Source organism: Pinus tabuliformis, chromosome 2_1 (assembly GCF_031772625.1).
Source record: "Pinus tabuliformis cultivar Carrire ecotype Pingquan chromosome 2_1, CPIR1, whole genome shotgun sequence".
Lineage (NCBI taxonomy): Eukaryota > Viridiplantae > Streptophyta > Pinopsida > Pinales > Pinaceae > Pinus > Pinus tabuliformis.
In genome coordinates this window covers 831,694,955-831,711,313 of record NC_142299.1, presented here as the reverse complement: position 1 = coordinate 831,711,313, position 16,359 = coordinate 831,694,955, and positions in this window count along the sequence as shown.

Below are 16,359 nucleotides of genomic sequence, written 5' to 3'. Positions count from 1 at the left end.
CCAAACTGACATGATTTTCATATGGTATTGTCTGGAACTTTGATATCTGGAAGACCACGAACTGCCTGATATTTGCATGCTTTCCTTATTTGTGAAAAGCTTAGATGCCCCAACCTCCGGTGCCATAACCAGTGCTCATCATCCTTGCTCAGATAGCATTGTTGTTGTCCTTCTTCAAATATGTATAGATTATTTGGAGTTCTTTTACCTTTGATCACTGTTTTACCTGTATCAAGATCACGAACAAGACATCCATTTGATCTGAATATCACCTTGGTTCTTTGATCACACATCTGGCTGACACTTAGAAGATTATGTTTCAATCCATCAACATACAAAACATTTCCAGCTTTGACCTTTTCTTTTAACTGAGCAGTGCCTTTTCCTTTTATAGTTGCAGGAGTATCATTTCCAAAAGAAACTTTCTTTCCTTTTTCTAGAGCAGAATATGATTCAAGTTTTTCTTTATCACCTGTCATATGCTTCGAACATCCATTGTCAATGTACCATAGATTTTCCTGTCCCTCTGCATAAAATGCTATCCCAGATCTTTCTGTTTGTGGTTCCTTTATTCTCCATGTTTTGGTGCTTGAGGCTTGTTCCTTTGTCTGCTGAAACCTGCTCCTGCATTCAGAATCTTCATGACCAAAGTTATTGCAAATAGAACATTCAACTTCATTTTCAAGAACCGAAAAGTTGTTATAGGTCCTTTTTGTAATCCCGGTCATACTTCTTTGTTTTTGAGCTTCTCTAGTCATGATCGTTTTATATGCAACACATTGAGCTACTTTGTGACCAAAGTTATGGCAAGAAAAGCATTGTCCATTGAAGAAATTTTTGCGGTTATCAAATCTTCCGGCCAAACGATTGTAATTTCTATTGTCATTCATTCTTGAAGCAAATTGAGAGGATTTTACCTGTGGCTGGTTGTAGCTTTTGTTCATCCTTAAGACAGATTGCCCCTGATTTGCCTGATAGTCTTTGTTTGTAATTGGTCCCTGCTTTCCTTGGTGATCTCCATTGTGCTTTTGCTCATTCCTTCTTACTGCATCAAGATAACTCTTTGAGGTGGATGCTTGAGAAGTTTCTCCATTATAGCCTAGACCTGTCTTGTTTAGAGGAGAGCGTTGTACATTGATGATCTCATCCAGAGTTTCAGATCCTTTGACAAACTTAAGATTAATAGCCTTTGTTTTCTCAATATCTTTTCTAATACCAACAATTTCGCCTTCTAACTTTTCAAGATATTTTTCTTTTTCATCAATTTGAAGTTGTAGAGTATCAATGATCCTATTCTTTTCTTATATACATGTCTTGAGTCTAGAAATTTCTTCACAAACGCTATCCACATCTATAGCATCCATGTAATCATCATCTTCAAATGCCATTAAGAGTTTATAGTCATTACCTCGTTCATCTTCGTCACTATTTGATAGACCATCACTATCTTCATGAGTGTAGTAGCTTTTCTTATTTGCAATCTGTTTCTTGTTCCATCTAGCAGGTTCCTTTCCTTTATCCTTATGAGGACATTTTGCAGCATAATGACCTACTCTTCCACAAGCAAAGCATTTAAAAGGTAACTTACCTCTGAACCTTCCTGTTCCCCTTTGAAGATTTCTGACAAAAATTGATTCTTCTTCTTCTTCTTCTGGCACGTGACTTGCTTCATAATAGTCTCCTTTGCCTGAAGCCTTGAAAGCAGCTTCTCTTCTGTCTGATGGACCTCCCTTTCTCATTTCATAAGAAGTTAGAATTCCGTGTAGCTTAGACATAGTAAGAATTCGTAGATTTTCCTTTTCTTCTATTGCAGACACTTTAGATTCAAACTTGGGGGACAATGATCTTAGAACTTTTTCACCCACAATAGCCTCTTTTATTTCTTCACCCAAGTTTTTCATGCAATTGACAATCTCATCTACCCGAAGGAAATAGTTAGCCACACTTTCATCATTATACATTCTGAGATTCTCATATTGAATCCTAAGGGTTTGAAGTTTAGCACGCTTTACCTGTTCATCTCCTTCGTAGCTTAAGACAATCTTGTCCCATATTTATTTTGCGGATTTATATTGCATAACCTTCACGAATTCTGTTTGAGATAAGCATCCCAGCAGAGTATTGACTGCTTTAGCATTTGTTTCATATTTCTTCTTTTCGGCCGTATCTGTAGGAGTAGCTGAAGGAAAAGTGTAGCTTGTATCTATGATATCCCAAACTTCTGTACCAAGAGATTGAAGATAGGCAGTAACTCTTACCTTCCAATAATTGAAGTTTGTCCCATCAAAAATTGGTGGCCTGATTGATGCTTCCCTCTCGTAGTTTCTCATGATGAATCATCTTCCTTCAAGCGATCAAGCTTCTCTGAAGGACCTGCTCTGATACCAATTGTTGGAAATAATACTGAGAGGGGGGGTGAATCAGTATTATCAAGTTCTTTTAATAAATCTTCCTTATTTATTCTTTGAATTATTTTTGCATGTCAGTACCATAAAATAATGAGCATGAACAAAGAAAACAGATAGTCACACCAAAGAACACAAGATGTAAGGTGGAAACCCAATGTGGGTGAAAACCACCTACTGCAATATGTCTCTATCTTCTTTCAAATTAGAAACTCCTTTTACAATGGTTTTGTACTGGTGCAGTCCTTTACCAGTACGTAGGCTGCAACCTGCAGAGAGCTACAACTCTCTCTCGTTTTCCAGTCTCTCCTGGAAGGGAGCTACAACCCCCTACTTCTTTTCTTTCAAGGACCACTTTTCATAAATTTTCAAACTGGATCCAAGAACATCAAAAACCCATCAACTACACTTGCATCATCAATCTCTGATTTCACCAAAGTCAACCCGCATACAGATCTGCAAATATTTCCTTATAACTTTGCAGTTGTTACATCGGACATACCCAGATCATAACATGTGTAAAATAAAACATGCATCAATAATTCAGACCCAGATTATTAGATTTGTAGATCAAGCGTATGCCACATATCACAAATCAAAATCATATAGAGATACCACTATTCCAGCCTTAAGATTTTGACCCATCAATAGAACTTATCCTTCTCCTTATGCTCAGGTTCCTTCTTCATTCAGATCCAGATCTGCACCAAAACCCAATCACAATATTCCAGATCTAGCACTTTATCAGATATTCGATAATTCAGAAGATGCTTTGCCAAATGATCTCCTTCCTCTTTTATAGTCTTAGGCCTTTCACAATACCACGGGCCAAAACCATAGGATCAAAGAAACTGTTGGACTAATACCATGAACCAACCATGAAAGTACGTGAGATCAACACTTTTGGATGCAATACCACGGGCCAAAACCATAGGATCAAAAACTGTCGAACTAATACCATGAACCAACCATGAAATTGCGTGAGATCAACACTTTTGATGAGGTACCATGGTCCAAAACCATAGGTTCAAATACCAAGGACTAACTACCATGGACCAAAGGTAAGTTCTCCAACATATACACGCTTTTCCTTGCATGAAAGTGCGTACCATGGTCCAAAACCATAGGTTCAAATACCAAGGACTAACTACCATGGACCAAAGGTAAGTTCTCCAACATATACGCGCTTTTCCTCATAGGTTCAAATACCAAGGACTAACTACCATGGACAAAAGGTAACTTCTCCAACATATACGCGCTTTTCCTCATAGGTTCAAATACCAAGGACTAACTACCATGGACCAAAGGTAAGTTCTCCAACATATACGCGCTTTTCCTTGCATGAAAGTGCGTGAACTTTTTCTCTACATGAAATAAACTTTTCTCTGCATAAAAGTGCGTGAACATTTCTCTACATGAAATAAACTTTTCTCTACATAAAAGTGCGTGAACTTTTCTATACATGAAATAAACTTTTCTCTGCATATAAGTGCGTGAACTTTTCTCTACACTATAATTTATTATCTGAGATGAGTGGGTTGCCATCAAGTACAACATATGTATCATAATGCCAATGGTTCTTATTTGTATTGAACCATTATCATGACATTTTTCTATGACATAAGTCCCTAACCATCTAGTCCTTAACTTGCCTTTAAAATCCTTGTACCTGGAATCGTACAACAAAGCCCAATCACCTTCTTGAAACTGCTTATCCTTTATGTTCTTGTAATGCCAAATTTTCCTTTGAACTTGAGTCACCTTTATGTGCAGGAGGGCCCGCATCCTAAATTAATCTAACCCATTCAGCTAGAGAAATATTTCTTGTTGTGCCCAGGTGAGATCTATATCCAGTTGTGCTACCATTCTTAAGGTGTTGTATTCAAATTCAATGGACAACAGGGCTTTCTTCCCATAGACCAGCTCATAAGGAGTGAATCTAGTGGTGGTCTTCTAGGTGGTATTGTAGGCCCAAGTGGCCTCAACTAATATATCTACCCAATCATTTTTGTTGCCGCTAATCACCTTGGTCAGAATGCCTTACAGTGCTCTATTGGTTACCTACACTTGCCCATTAGCTTGTGGGTGGTAACTAGTGGATGTTATGTGCTTGATCTTGTGCTGGCTTAACAAATTTTCAATCATGTGAGATATAAATTGACTACCTTGATCAATGACCAATTCCCTAGGGTACCCAAACTTATAAAATATATTTTCCCTTAAGAATTCAACCACTTTTTCTTATGTTTCTTCTTTGATGGCCTTGGATTCAACCCACTTAGTTAAATAGCCAGTGCACACAATGATATACTATTTTTTCCTGGATGGAGGGTCAATTGGTCCAATGAAATTTATGCCCCACTTGTCAAATGGCTCGAAATTCACTTGAGGTTGCAGAGGCATTTCATCCCTTAGGGTAGGTTTCCCCATCCTTTAGCACTGGTCACACTGACTAGTATACCTCCTCACATATTGGTGAACAGTGGGCCAGTAATAACCAACTTGTAGTACTTTGAATGTTGTTCCTTTTGCTACAAAGTGGCTTCCACAAGGCCCATCACAACAGGTCATAAGGATGTCAAAGAATTCCTCCTCCTTGACACATCTTCTCAAAATTTGATCTGGGCCTAGTTTTAAGAGGTTTCCCCCAATCCAAGTGAATGGGGCACTCTTCCTTTCAATATTTCTCTTTTCCTTGGAGGACAAATTTGGTGGAAATTTTACAGAAACCAAGTACTTTGCTATGTCAGAAAACCATGGAGAGAGAACTCAAATGGCGAATAAGTGTTTGTATGGTAACTGATCATCAACCATTCCTTCCTCCCCTGCAGGCAAAGTTAATCTGGATAAAAAAATATGCAACAACATTCTCCTTGCTAGGCTTACTAATTATAGTTAAATCAAACGGTTGCAATAAAAGTAACCATCTAATAATCCGGGAATTTACATCAGGTTTATTCGTCAAATATTTAATTGCAGCATGTTCAGTATGTACAAATGTTTGGTAACTAGTAATGTAATGCCAAAATTTATTCAATGAATGCACAACAGATAGGAGCTCTTTTTCAATCATTGTGTAGTTCAGCGCGAATTTTGACAGATTCTTACTGAAGTAAATGGCATAAGGTAGCTTGTCATCTAGCTAGCCTAGAGCTACTCCTATGGCTTTTTGAGAGGCACCGGCATATATATGGAAAGGAAGAGCCCAATTTTAGCCTTGAAGAATAAGTGCAGTAATCAACTTGTCCTTTAGGGTGTCTAAGGCTTCTTGACAACTTTCTGCATACAAATTTAGAGTCCTTGGCCAATAACCCAAATAAGGGAGAAGCTAACTTGTTGAAGTCTTTTATAAATCTCCTATAGTATTCGGCTAAACCTAGAAAACTTCTAACATCTCTCTATTTTTGCAGAGCTGGGACCCTTTGGATGATGGCTATCTTATTCAGGTCTACCTGCAATCCATTCAGGGATATTGAGTGACCTAGAATCCTTGAAGTCATCAAGAACTCACATTTTTTGGGACTAAGGGATAAGTTCATTTCAATGAATTTTTTCAGCACCTTACCCAAGTTGGAGAGAGCCACACCCATAGGGTGTAAAGTCATCCATATTAATTTCCACTACATCATGGACTAGCTCACCAAAGATCCTTAGGACCACCCTCTGGAAAGTGACAAGGGTATTGCATAGGCCAAAAGGAAGGACCCTATAAGCGAAAGTACTCCAAGGGCAAATGAAGGTGGTTTTATCCTGGTCCTCTGGGCTAATCTAGATTTGATTGTATCCGCTAAACCCATATAAGAAGGAGAAGAACTTTTTCCCTGCCAAGCCATCTAACACTTGGTCAATGAAAGGTAGAGGGAAATGGTCCTTATTTGTTGCTTTGTTTAACTCTCTGTAATCAACACAAATCCTGCACTTCCCATTTTTCTTTGGAATTAACACCAAAGGAGAAACCCACTCACTATCCAAGATAGGGTAAATGAATCTTGCATCCAACAACTTTTGCAATTCTTCTTTCACTATATCCTTGAGAACTGGATTCATTCTCCTTTGGGGTTGTCAGACTATTTTGCAACCTTATTTGATATAAATGTGGTGAGTACACACTGAGGGGTGCACTCCCTTCATTCCTTTATAGCTCCAAGAAAAGGCATCCAAATGTTCCCTTAGCATGTTGCACAACTCTTATTCTTAGTGTACAGAAAGGGAGGGGTTGCTTTTCAAAGGTATTTCATGGAAGAATTCTATTTTCTTGACACAAGTAGGGTTTGAATCATCTAAGCATACATCAATCTTATGGTTTCTCTTGGTTTCGTTTACAACTTCCTCTAAAGACAAGGTGTTGGGAGTTGGATTTTGGAGGATGTGTTCAATCAAATCATCTTTATCGAGTTGTCCTCCTCACATGGCAGTTTCTAGGGTATAGAGTTGGGCCGAGTAAACTTCATCTTCTTCCTCCTCTTCTAGCCATAAAGGTAAATCATGTTTTGAAGATGGCTGGGCAAGAGGGTACAAGATCAACTGCTTGGATAGATGCCCATTTTTTGTTGTCATGTTTCCAGCCCTGCATCTGATGTAGGCATCGACAGTGACTAACCAAGGCCTCCCAAGTATGAGAGGATAACCATTAAGCTTCACCTTAGGCTAAAGAACTAGGAAGTCGGTAGGGTACTCCTAGGAGTCAATGGAGACCATCACATCCTCAATAATCCCCTTAGGGGCCACTATAGAATGGTCTACAAGTTGCAAGAATGTTGTGGTCTTTCTTAATGAACCCTGGAGATTTAGCTTGAGCATGGTGTCCTTAACTATTACATTAATGGCAACCCCAAGATCAATCAAGGTGTGTGGGACAATGGTGCCATTGATGTGCACATCCACTACATGGCTTCCAAGATCTAAATACTTTGGGCAAATTACCTGGCCCGATGTTATGACGGATAGTTTTCCAATGACATTAATGGTACGGTTATCTCTTTTTAGCCTCCCTGGATGTTTGAAACTGTTGGGTCCCTATAATACTAGTGATTACCCCATTACTATTGTAGTTATACCCCTTATTAATATTTTTGTGCCCCTATTGCCCCCATATTGTTATTATTGTGCCCCATAGAATCCCTCTATTGTTATTTTTGTGGCTCTATATTATTATTGTTAGGTCGGCTGGATTATATTGTGACTCCTTAGACTCCTATAAATAGAAAGGAGGTTTTGTCATTTGAATCATCCAAGAATTGTTCATTTATGTAATGTAAAGGAGGTTTCCCCCTTGAAGAGGCTGAATTATAAGGCGTTGATCTATCTTTTCTATCTTTTCTTGAGCTGGTTTCATAACATTTGGTATCAGAGATTTGGATTCTAGGGTTTCGCTGCTCCAAACAGGTCATCGTGGAATTTTCGCTATAACTTTTTTTCTGCGATGTTTCAGAAGTTACAAAAAAAACCCATTTGAGAAGAAATCGCGCTGAACCTTGGGTCCGAATTTCAGAGCTTTTCGTGCTATATTTGCGGAGATATGATCTGAGGAAGTTGGTCTTTTGCAGACTCTTGAATTACATTCCAAACAGGTGACTTGGGGAAAATCGTCATAACTTTCTTTCTGAGCATCGGATTGAAATTTCATAAGAAGGTCACTGTGGGAGATTGTACATAACTCTTTCTTGGAGAATCCAATTTGGATCAGACTAGTGGCATTGGAAAGAGGAAACATAAGGCTACTACAGATCACAATTTCAGAACTGGATGATTCGAAATTACAGAGATACATCAGATTCAATACGAGGCTTCTACAAAGTGAAAAAAGGTGTGTAGTTTTTTTTTAAATTTTTGCGTAAGCTTGGTTTGAAGGAATTAAAAGGGCATAGTAAAGCATTATTATCGGTAATTGATGCCCCGAGGAAAGAAAATGCAAACACCTAGTAAGCAACCTGAAAGCTCTAGCATGACTTATGAAGAAGAGGAAGAAATGCAACATGATATAGCAAAATTACGAGACCAAGTGCAACAAGTGTCACTTGCACAAAAAGGAATAGAATCTAAGATGGATGGTTTAAAGAAAGATGTAGAAGCTAAGATGGATAGTTTAAAGAAAGGCGTAGAAGCTAAGATGGATGATTTGAAGATAGATTTGAAGAAAGACATGGAAGAATTGAAGAAGTTGCTACAAGAAAGGGTCACTAATGGTGAAAGGGTAGTAAAGGAAACTCATGATGAGAACAAAAGAAATGTTAATCATGATTCCATAGACTCTAATGTTGGATCAAAGACCCACCATATTCCAAAAATCGTTATGAGGAAGTTTGATGGCAAGGATCCTGCAACATGGATATTACAGATGGAGCAATTCTTCGATCTCAATAATGTGCAAAACACACAAAAGGTACGTATGGAAACTTTATATTTGGAACCAAATCAGTTTGTATGGTATCAATGGCTTTGCTCTCGTAAACAATTTATCACTTGGGTAATTTTTACGGAAGAATTGATAGCACATTATGAGGATACAAAAAGCAACACATTTTTTAGCCAATTGATAAGTCTCAAAAAAAGGGTTCAATAATGGAGCACATTGAGGAGTTCCAAAAATTGAACATAAGGGTAAACGATATTCCAGAGGAGCATAGGATTGATGTGTTCATAAGGTCTTTAAAGGATAATATCCAACATGATGTTCGCCTTTAGGAACCTGATTCATTAGAGAAGGCATTCAGGTTAGCAAGAAAAATGGAAAGCAAAATTATGGCAACCAGGAAGCATACCACTCACAACTATAAAGACGGAAGTGTTGTTGCCCCTAGTCTGCCACAACCTATAAGGTTGACACCATAACAATTGGAAGAAAAAAGAGCAAAAGGGCTTTGTTACAGTTGTCATAGCAAATACACTAAAGGTCATAAGTGTGCTGAGAAGAAATTATTCTACATAGATTGTGAAGAGGAAGAAGAAAAGGAGCAAGAAAGGTCAAAAGAAGAGGATATACTTCAGGAACAAAGCCTATATGAAGAACAAATAAATCCAACCATATCTTGTAATGCATTGGTAGGAATTAACACTCCTCAAGCCACCAAGATAAAAGGACAAATCAAGAAGAAAAAGGTAATAGTGTTGATTGATTCAGGAAGTACCCACAATTTTATTCATTGTAAGGTAGCAAAAGAATTGAATTGCTTCCTATATCCAGCACCAAAGTGTCAAGTGATGATTGCAAATGGAGGAACAATAAATTGCTCTGGAAAGTGCCATAATATCAAGCTATCCATGGGAGAATATGTATTGACTAGCCCAATGCTTTCCATTCCAATGGGAGGTGCTGATGTTGTACTGGAAGTCCAATGGCTACAATCCTTGGGTACAATAGCTTTTAATTTTCAATAACTTTTCATCAAATTTCCTATGGAAGGAAAGGAAGTTGAATTAAGGGGTATTGCAGGGAAACCAGGAAAGATAATCAGCTCTAATGGTATGACAAAGCTTCTAAAAAAGGAGCAAAGAGGTGTAATTTCACAATTATGTTTGCTAGATGTTTCCACATCGGAATCATCTATTTCTTCAGATCTACAAAAAGTCCCGGACAATCATTCCAAGGTATTTGAGAATCCCAAAGGTATCCCACCTATGCGTGATCATGATCATGCTATTCATATGATTCCAGGAATTGTTCCTCCAAACATTAGGCCGTACAGATATCCCTATGTCCAAAAGAGTGAAATTGAACTTATGGTTACAGAAATGCTAGAGGCTGGTATAATTCAACCGAGTCAAAGTTCTTTCTCTGCTCCAGTAGTATTGGTGCACAAGAAGGATGGCTCATGGCGCATGTGTCCGGATTATAGGGAGCTCAACAAGCTCATTATTAAAGATAAGTTCCCCATTCCTGTCATTGATGAATTACTGGATGAATTGCATGGATCAATTTACTTCACCAAGTTGGATCTTCGTTCGGGATATCATCAAATCTGAATGAAGACTGAAGACATTCTGAAAATAGCGTTTAGAACTCATGAGGGTCATTATGAATTTTTGGTCATGCCTTTTGGCCTTACCAATGCACCTTCAACATTTCAAGGTTTGATGAAGTCAATTTTCAAACCATTCCTTAGAAAATTTGTGTTAGTATTTTTTGATGATATACTAATCTACAACAAGTCTTGGAAGGATCATGTTGAACATGTTGACAGGGTGCTACAACTATTAGAGGAGAAACAATTATATGCAAAAAGATCCAAATGTTTCTTTGGAGTCTAGGAGGTGGAATATCTGGGTCATATTGTATCTCATGAAGGAGTTAAGGTAGACCCTAGCAAAATTAAAGCCATTAAGGAATGGAAAATCGCCACATCCATAAAGCATCTGCGAGGATTTCTCGGGTTAACAGGGTATTATCACAAGTTTGTTAAGAATTATGGGAGAATAGCAGCACCTCTAACAACATTATTGAAGAAAGATGGATTTTCATGGACTCCGGAAGCAACAAAGGCCTTCGAACATCTTAAAGAGGCAATGTGTCAAGCACCGGTCTTAGCTACATCGGACTTCACAAAAACCTTTATTGTGGAATGTGATGCTTCAGGAAATGGAATTGGTGCTGTTCTAATGCAAGATGAAAGACCCATTGCTTTTGAAAGTCGTCCAATCAAGGGAAAGTTTTTAAGCAAAGCTATTTATGAGAAGGAAATGTTGGCAATACTCCATGCACTTAAGAAATGGCAACCCTACCTAATGGGAAGACACTTCAAGGTAAAAACGGATCATGATAGCCTTAAATACTTTTTAGAACAAAGATTATCCTCTGAAGAGCAACAAAAGTGGGTCACAAAGATGTTGGGTTACGACTTTGAAATCATCTACAAAAAAGGGAAGCAAAATGTGGTGGCAGATGCACTCTCAAGAAAGGATGAGGATGTGGAAGCATTGTTGTGCGCCATTTCTATTATCCAACCAGATTGGATAAATGAAGCAAGGGAGGAATGGAAGAATGACAAAGAAGTGTGGGCACTTATTCGAAAGTTACAACAAGATTCCAGTATGTCTGATACATTTAGCTAGCAAAATGATTCGTTATGGTACAAAGATCGCTTATACCTCTATAAGAATTCCCAACTAAAACAAAAGATTCTTATGGAATTGCACACTTCTCCCTTAGGAGGGCACTCAAGATTTCTAAAAACGTACCACAGGGTTAAGAAGGAATTTTTTTGGGATGGCCTTAAATCAGATATTCAAAAGCTTGTGGCGGAATGTTTGGTTTGCCAACAAAATAAAGTTGAAACAATTAAGATACCGGGTCTATTACAACCTTTATCCATTCCAAGCCAACGTTGGGAGGAGGTTTCAATGTATTTTATCACATGTTTACCCAAGTCTGAGGGAAAGAGTGTCATCATGGTGGTAGTTGACAGACTTACCAAGTATGCACACTTTTTTGCATTATCACATCCATTTAAAGCGAGTACAGTTTCTACTGCATTTATGGAAACAATTCAAAAGCTACATGGAAACCCAAAGATTATTGTAAGTGACAGAGATCCCATTTTCACTGGAAATTTTTGGACAGAATTATTTTCTTGTCTTGGTACTCAGTTAGCTCATAGCTCATCTTATCATCCTCAATCTGGTGCGCAAACTGAGATAGTAAACAAATGTTTGGAAGGATATCTTTGTTGCTTTGTATCTGATAAACAGACACAATGGGTCAAATGGTTTCCTCTGGCTGAATGGTGGTATAACACTTCCTTCCATACAGCAACAAAAATGACCCCATTTATGGCACTTTATGGGTATCAACCACCATCCATCACATCATATTTAAAAGAAAATTCTAAGGTTCAGGCAATGGAACATCACATTGAACATCAACAACAAGTCCTCCAACTCTTAAAGGATAACCTCGTGTTGGCATAGAATAGAATGAAACAACAGGCAGATCAACATCGCAGTGAAAGAAGTTTTGATGTAGGTGATTGAGTATTCCTACGGCTACAACCATATAAGCAAATGTCCCTCAAGCAAGCTAAGAAGGATAATAAATTATCACCAAAGTATTATGGTCCGTACAAGGTGTTGCAAAAGATTGGTACTATGGCATACAAATTGGAGCTTCCTGCAGCTTCTCGATTGCACCCAATTTTCCATGTTTCATGTTTAAATAAGGTTATAGGCGACAAGCTCCCAGTTCAAACAATATTGCCAGAACTTGAAGAGGAAGGAAAAATTATATTGGAACCGGAAGCAGTCACAGAAACAAGAACTCAACGGCTACGAAATCGATCAATTTCAGAGTATCTTATCAAGTGGAAGAACTTATCCGCTAAAGATTCCACATGGGAGGATGAGAATTTTATGCAGAAGTATTCAAAACTACTCAAGCATTGAGGACAACACTTTTTTGAAGGAGAGGGGCATGTTGGGTCCCTATAATACTAGTGATTACCCCATTACTATTGTAGTTATACCCCTTATTAATATTGTTGTGCCCCTATTGCCCCCATATTGTTATTACTGTGCCCCATAGAATCCCTCTATTGTTATTTTTGTGGCTCTATATTATTATTGTTAGGTCGGCTGGATTATATTGTGACTCCTTAGACTCCTATATATAGAAAGGAGGTTTTGTCATTTGAATCATCCAAGAATTGTTCATTTATGTAATGTAAAGGAGGTTGCCCCTTCGAAGAGGCTGAATTATAAGGCGTTGATCTATCGTTTCTATCTTTTCTTGAGCTGGTTTCATAACAGAAACAATTCTCTTTAATCAGTTTGTTGTAAATAGGTACATCCTTAATGGCTTGGAGAAGTGGAATTTTGACACATAGATTTTTCAGTTCACCTAAAAGTTCATTCTCTTCTGGGGTAGGATGGACTGGATGAGTTAATATTTCAGGAAAGGGTGGTGGATTCACTCTAGCTATACTTTCCTCTCTTTCCTCCTCACTCTCCCTTGGTGGAGATGGAAGTTGGATGTCCGGGAGTACTGTCCAAGACCTCAAGTTTATTTCCTAAATTTCCATAGCATAAGCAGGGTAGGATGCCTCTCCACTATATACTTGTTGTGCCTATCTTTTGTTCGGGTTCAGATTTGGCTAGGTAGGCATCTAAGGTTGTTCAGGTGGAATAGGGCGTAAAATTTTTGGTTGAGTAGGAGGTGAAGGAAATAAAGCTAGAGCATTGTTGTATGGGGGGCTCCACCCCTGGGGTGGTGCATTCCACTGAGGTTCTAGAGGAGCATATGGATGAAATGGCTGGTTGGTTGACTAGGAATGGTATTCAGGTGCAAAAGACCAAGGATAAGGTGTAGACCAGGAGGGATGAGCAGGGGGTCCCCAAGATGGAATGGATGTGTTTTTGTTAAGGTTGTAATATGCATAGGATGACCCTTGCATGCCCTGCAGGTACGGTTGAGGCCCATGAGGCCTCCTTTGATTTATGTAGCAGAGTTTTTCAATCACCCCTTCAATTCCCTAATACATAGCTTTTATTCTAGGTAGAGAAAGGCACTTGTCTGTCGAGTGGTTTTCTTCACAGATTGAGCAGATTTCTATAAGGTTTAATGGGCATTCATTCCTAGGGTGCCTCCTTGTGCATCTAGGGCAGAAGATGGCTAATGCTCTTTCTGCTTCCTCCTACTTTCTCTTTATGTGTATAGTGTCCATCTCTAGAGCAAGGGTTTGCAGCATTTCACTCTTGAAATCTTCCAGTAGATTTCCAATTTCACCTTATATGGATGTGTTGGAAGAGGATGAGTTGGCCATTGGTTGAATACCCCCACCCTTTTTCCTAGCTACCTTGGAATGGTTCTTAAAGACAGTCTTAATATCTTCATAAGGTAGATGGTGGATGTTCCCTCATGATAGCAGGTTTAGGGTATCCAGAAGATCTTCCCTGACCCCCCTGAGTAGGGATAGCTTCAGTGACTTAGGATAAAGTGTGCACCTAGCCTTTTTGTAGCTAAGATGGAATCTTTCCTCATAATATTCTAAGGACTCATCATTCCTTAAGGTCATTCTAAAAATTTCCTCTTCGGTGTCTTTGGACCTACATTAGTCCTGATAATTTTTGTTGAAGGCTTGTTGCATCTAAGCCCGGGTGGTGATGCTATCCATAGGTAAACCCATGAACCAGTGCAGAGCTGCATCCTTGAGAGTGGATGGGTATGATTTCAACTTCTGATCATCAGTGGTGTAATCATAAGTTCTACATATGACAGCGAACTCAAACAAGAAAGAATCTGGATCTTCCGAGGTTAGGCCATTGAAGTGAGGAAGAGAAAAGGGGCTTATGTTTTTCATCTTGGCATCCCCATTGGTTTCTCTTATTGGAAAATTACCTTCAATTATTTCTCTATCTCCTCTATCATTTCAATTTTCATCCATTAGGTCAGTTGGAATGGGTTCTTCTTCTTCTTCTCCCCCGGTAGGCTCTTCAAAAATATCTGGTTTCTTGCCTAAGGGGTCCTCCAATTCACAGCCATTGAAGAAGAGGGAAGGTTGGATGTTTGAAGTGGTGGGGGTATTTGGCAGAGATTTTCCTAATTTATCCTACGAGGCATGAAAGAAGTTTTTTTGTTTTGTTTCATTTCTCAAGATTTAAGACTAATTGCAGAATTGAAATAACAAACTGAATGGAACTAACTATTGAATGAAATCTTACTTTCAGAATGGAAAGGAAAGCACATCAACTTAAAATTAGTTTTACAGAAATGAAGCTAATAGTGGAATAAAAGAGATAAGAAATGGAATAAAGAAATCATAAATCATATCTACTGAGACACCTCCTGGCAATGACGCCAAAAAGTGATGAGCACCAGTATTGCGGCAAGAATGCTGCAACTCCTCGGGCTACCAACTTTACTTTATCAACTTAGGGTTCATACAAACTTGGAGGTGATAGTGTTGTATACACAAGCAGATACAATGGATCCAGTCTTTGTCACTATTGAGTTGCCGATAGACCACTATGGTTTCTCAAACCAGCCTTCTATTGATTTAGAAGAAGTTTGATTACCAATGAAGAAAGGGTAATTTTACCCTAACTGAGAGAATTGAAACATTGTCTACTGTAGTAAATGAAAGACAGAAATAAATTCTTTAAACACACCACTCATATAACTATTTTTTAAGAGATCTTGCTTCAGAATAATTCTAAGCTAACATGTGTGTAATCCTAACTATCCTAGGTGTTACACAGTAACTTGTCACTGCCTTCACTCCAATCCTTCTACTGTGTCATGTGTCCAAGTCAAACATGCTCATATTGAACAAATGCTCTCTTGTGTTGCCAAATGACCCACTTTTCCTAAGCTATCAACCTCATCGCGACTATGAACTAAATATACACACTGAAGGGCGCTCGTAAACAGTCCAGCTACGTTGCTAGCGCAGAAGTACATCTCATTCCTGCGATGGTCCGATTTTATGCTCCAACGTGAGGTTACTTATTATCTTTAGCGATGATCTAAATGGCTATATTGTTCACTAGCAACGTCAGTGCTAAATCTCAGTTATGCCCCCGCGATGATCCAGATTGGGCGAATTTGTTCCAACAGTTAGCCTTGTGGATGACTCCAGACCTGGTTGTTGGCATAGTTTGTGTCGCCTTTCCTCCTCTAGTGTGGCAGTTCCGTCATTTTTGCTACCTTCCTTGGGGATAAGCTCACTCTTCCACCTTTCATGGAGACTCCTTTTCCTATTTAAACTCTCACCATTGCTATTCATTGCTAGTTTTGGATAGTTGGCTAGTTGAGCAGTGTTGTTAGTGTTTGTGAGTTTGCTAGATAGCTGGTGTGAGTGTGACAAGTGTGGTATTGTTGATATCTTGTGGAAGGTTGTGGAGTGCCCTTAATTTTGTGTAAAACTTATGAGTGAGAGAGACTTGTATGTTGGGAGAACCATCTTCAAAGAGTGAATGCTTGAGGAACATGCTGGCTGGATCCCTCTGAGAAGGCTTGTGACGTCAA